General features: G+C 33.1%; 1 non-coding gene across 1 annotated transcript; it reads left to right on the forward strand.

Moving 5' to 3' along the window:
* The first annotated feature begins 4,881 nt into the window (after positions 1-4,881).
* On the forward strand, positions 4,882-4,989 carry LOC122280235. The gene has a single exon (XR_006229820.1). It is a non-coding gene; the product is annotated as a small nucleolar RNA R71 (small nucleolar RNA).
* Positions 4,990-5,406: the final 417 nt, after the last annotated feature.

Consider the following 5,406-nt stretch of genomic DNA (forward strand, 5'->3'; position numbering starts at 1 on the left):
TGAGAAAATCCAACAACGACAGTATACTCAGGGGAGATATTGCAGCAAAAAATTAAATCAATATAGATATATAATTGATCCAAACATAATTAAATAACTAAACCATTCAATAGAAAAAGTATGATTGAATCAATAAATAGAATAAATTCTACGATTATTCGAAGAAGAAAATATCAACAAAGAATTGAGAATGAAAAAATAAAAAAAATTTAGTAATTTAAAATCAAATACATAAATTAAAAATACTATCTAATGTGCAAGTTCATCTCTAACCCTACTTGAGAATTTAGTTACCCATAAATATAATGGACAACAAAAATTTTCAAAGAAAAAATAAAGCAAACGGTGGCCATGGAAGTGATTTTCTCCTCTCTTCACATATATCTCTTGTGCCTCTCATCCTCGTCTATTTCGTGCTAATAATATACTTATATAAGGTAGGAAAGAAACTCTAATGTCTTCATAATTCCAGCATAAAAAAATTGCTTAAATTTTAGGACTAATCGTGGCAACCACTTATGTGCTTCAGGAGTTCGAATTTGGAAATTTTTATTAGAGACACATTTATAGAACTTCAAGATATATTTTTAATGCGTCAAGAATCACATCCATATGACATGTGAGTATAAAGTTACAATCAAAATACTAAAATATATCCAGGCTGTCTCTTAGCAAATTTCGGATTCGGACTTCTTGCAGTTCCTTTTGTGATTTTTTTTTCTTTTTTTTCTTGATCCAAATTGTTCTCAAACCCTATGAAAGTCCTCCTTTGAATTTGACTGGGTTTTGACTTACTCTTTTATAAACTCTAAAATTAAACATAAAAAACTGTTTGGGAGTATCCCAATGTAAATAGAAACTCAACTCAAGAATACACATTAATTCATATTATTTCTATTCTCATTTTAGCATTTTAATCCAATAATAAGGTATTTAGAATGCACTTATGCGCACTCATTACACCCCTCAACTTACTCATTGCTAGTCCCTAACAATTTTCATGCCAAAACAACGAAAAAGACCAAAGAAAATCACACACAAAGACCACCAAGTAACACTTTCTAGATTCACTTGTCAAAGAAATATTAAAAATTCAATAACTCTATCACAAGCAATCCACCTATAGCAATCCACCTATAGCAATCCACAGAGTGTGGGTGTGTGTTCCAAATTATATCCATCTAACTAGAGGCCTTGACACATGCAATATCAAGAACATTTCAAGCGAAAGGTTCAACTTTATAACTCACAGGTATAAAAGTATTTTACGTGATGATTCTCTCTATGGAGTTGAAAATGGGTATACACATACTTTTTGTGGAATTAGGCAATTATGTACAAATAACAAGTAAATATTAATATTATAATAAGAACACTAACAAATGAAACTCCCACAACTCTTTCCAAAAGCTCACTTAAGATTAGAATGGTCAACACAAAAAATTGTAATGTGGGTTGGGTTCGGGACTATATGAAAAAAAATGGTAAAAATTATTCAAAAACTTTCAAATACATACAAAGGAAATTTTATTAAATATCTTAGTAGACTACACTTCTTACTTGATATACTCTTAAACTTTTCAAATTGTCGAATAATAATGATTTTCCTTCTTCTTCCTATTCTTTCTTTTTCTTTTAACAATGTGATGGACAAACACATGCCACTTTGGTATTCTTGTCATTTCTACCCAACCTTGATATTTTTTTTTAAAACTCACTCAATTGAACACTTTGTAAGTTGTACTCTTCTCCTTTTTTTTCTTTTTTCTTTTTTCTTTTATAATTGAAAATAATAAAACAAAAGAAAGAAAATGCAAATTTCACACCTAGTATAGACTTGGAAGTAAAAAGGGTAGAAAAATCAGTATATAGGTTATACTCCAATATGGAAAGGCATGTATAATGTAGGCATATGAAAATAAAAAGCTACATGTGTTCAAAGCTACTAGGGGTCTGATGGAAAGGGTTAGCTTACAATGCTCAAACATTGATACTAAGTTGACCTTCATCATATCCCAAATATATTCATCATTTTATCACAAACTATGTAATGATATTTTCAAAAGAAGTGTTCAATTCAATAAATTAATGAATGCTTATCACAATTTACTGCATTTGTAGGCTCTCAATCTTCTCCAAAACTCACAAAAATACTTAAGCAAAAGAGTTCTCTAGCTACATGTGTCAAACCACCATATTACCACAAAACTTAGATGAGTGCATTAAGGGTTCTGTGAATGTTTAAGCAAAAAATGATTATGGTGGATTTGATGAATTCACGAAGATGGCTATGAATGAGAATGAGTACACATGTAAAAATGATGCATGTGTGATGCAAATTTAAAAAAAGAAAAATTGAAACATAAAAATATGCTACAGAGTTCCAACAAACATTTTAGATATTGAATTTGCACCACCACCCCCAACTTAAATGAAACGTTGTCCTCAATGTTTAAGAATCAAAATTGAACAGGGAGTAACTAAAAATATTAGAATACACGTGATGAGTGACGTGGAAAGCCCACTAAGCACAAAAAATGGTAACCTAAAATGACAAAATGAAACTAACCTACAAACAAAAACAAATAAAACAATAGCAAACAAAAAGAAAAAGAAAGAAAATAAGAAAAAACAAAAATAAAACAAATAAAGAAAAAACATACGTGTGTGGTGTGGTCAAGGTTGATAGACCAGATCTACAAGTAGAATGTCTTCCACTTCTTAAACTTGCCTATCAATTAATACTTTAAGACATTGACCATTTACTTTAAAGATCCGACCATCCTTAGGATCCTCTTTTTCTACCGCCCCGTTTTTGTAAATATTTTTCACTACAAATGGGTCAGTCCACCTAAACCGAAATTTTCCTTGGTGCTTGTGAAGTCCAAAATCATATAAGTATACTCAGTCATTAGGCTCAAACCTCTTCTTAAGAATATTTACTTTGAAAAGCTTTCATTTTAACCTTATATATTTTAGACTTAGGCAAAGGTTTCAATTTAACTCTTGGTGCTTTCGTACTTACAGGAATATGCCTTTCACCTTTCTTAGGCAACTCTTCAAATTTCGGTTGCCATGCTCATGTTCCATAATCCTGAGTTTTATAAAAAACAGCACAAATATCAACAATATTAGATGAATCACTAATAGTATCAAACTCAGAATTAACAAGGGAATATTCAAGTTGATCAAAATCATGAGTTGTGAACTCTCTTGTCTATGAGTGCATCAATCATGTACATTTTGTGGCATTTTCCATCTATTGGCTGTTTCTCAATATGAAAAATGTTGACCTCCATGGCCATGTTTCCAAAAGATAGTTTTATCAACCCATTCCTGCAATTTATGAGTACATTAGTCGTAGTAAGCAAATGTCTACCTAATATGAGAGGAACTTTAAAGTTAGACTCAACAACTGACTGGGTGTCCAAAATTAAGAAATCAACAGGATAATAAAACTTGTTAATTTGGATCAAAACATCCTCAACTATCCCTCTCAGTTTCTTAACTGAACGATTAGCCAATTGAAGCACAACAGAAGTAGGCTTAATTTCACCCAAACTAAGCTGTAAATAAATGGAATAAGGTATCAAATTAACACTAGCTCCTAAATCTAGCAAGGTTTGCCCAAACTCATGATTCTCGATACTACATGCAATTGTTAGATAACCAGGATCTTTGTACTTAGGAGAAATTCGTTGCTCAATTAGAGCACTAACTTGCTCTATCATAAATGTTGTCTTCTTAACATGGTGCTTCCTCTTAACTATATATAAATCTTCAAGAACTTTTGCATAAGTGGGAAGTTGTTTAATAACATACAAAAGAGGAAGGTTAATCTTTACCTCCTTGAGATTCTCCAAGATTTCATTACAAGGATCCAAGGTTTGCATACCAGATTTTTAAACTTGAGGAAATGGTACCTTAAATGGGCTCTTAATTACCTTGGCTTCCTTGAGAAACTCAGTATTATCATTTTTTTGTTTCTCTTCGACATCCTCTGACTTATCAGTTGTTGGGATGTGTAAGAACTTACTACTTCTTGTCACAATGGCATTGACCTCTTTCAAATTTCCTTGCGTCATATGTTGACCTTGGGGAGTGGATTGAGGTTAAGAAGGGAACTTGCCACGCTCATTTACACTCAAGTAGCTCATCATCTTGGATATATGGCTTTTTATCTCCTTATTTTTTTCAACAACTTGCGTAATCAAAGATTCAAAATTTTGATTAGTTTTACTATGTGCCTCAATAAAAGCATGTAAAGTATCTTCTAAGGAGTTCCTAGAAGAAGAAGATACATGATATGGTGCCAGAATATGATCTAGGGGGTTGTGCAGGCGGCTAATTTTCAGAATTCCAGCAAAATTTTGAGTGATTGCGCCACCTCGGATTATAGGTATCAGAGAAAGGTGTAAAAGGCTTCTTATACATACTTAAGTCACTACATTGTTCCTCATACATCCCTCTCATCTCAGCAAATGTGAGACACTCTTGGGCGAGGTGATCTATCCCGCCACACACAAAACATGGTCCAAAAGACTCTACATGATTAGCCACGTGTGTTGGCTTTAAGTCTTTAGTCCTTAACACCTCTAGCTCCCTAGTGATGAACATCTCAACCTTAGCGTTTAGGTTATCCTCTTCCCTGATATGGTAAATTCTACCACCATTTGGGTTTCCTGCAGTCGTGACCTATTTGTGCTCTCAGTAGCACTATGTCTAATCCAAGTGTGAGTTTTTTTAGCAAGTTCATTGAGGTATTTTATAGCCTTATTAGGATCTTTCTATAAGACCTCACCATTACACATCATCTCCACAAATTTGCATTCTCTAGGTGTAAGTCTCTCATAAAAATAGCCCACTTAGCGCTAATTCTCATACCCATGATGAGGATACATACTCAACAACTCCTTAAATCTCTCCAAAGACTGATACAAGGTCTCACTGTCCTTTTGTGCAAAGGTGGAGATTTGCCTTTTTAAAACGTTTGTCTTATGTAGGGGAAAGTATTTATTAAAGAAGACCTGAGTCATTTCTTTCCTTAAACCAATAGATCGCGGTCTCAACGAGTATAGCCAACTCTTAGCTCTATCCTTCAAAGAGAAAGGAAAGAACTTAAGTCTCACAACGTCATCAGTCGCATTTTGACTATGAAAAGTCGCAACTATTTTCTCAAACTCCCTAATGTGCACATATGGATTTTCATTTTTCAAGTCATGAAAAGTAAGGAGTAACTGTATCATCCCCGTTTTAAAATCCAATTGGCGAGTATTAATTAGAAACATGATGCATGATGGTGTGATTGTGCGTGTAGGGTGGAGGTAATCTTGAAGGATCCTAGTGGGTTGATCTCCATGTTCATTCATTTTCTCAGAATTAAAAGAATTTTCAAACAAATTATTA

Source organism: Carya illinoinensis, chromosome 10 (assembly GCF_018687715.1).
Source record: "Carya illinoinensis cultivar Pawnee chromosome 10, C.illinoinensisPawnee_v1, whole genome shotgun sequence".
Lineage (NCBI taxonomy): Eukaryota > Viridiplantae > Streptophyta > Magnoliopsida > Fagales > Juglandaceae > Carya > Carya illinoinensis.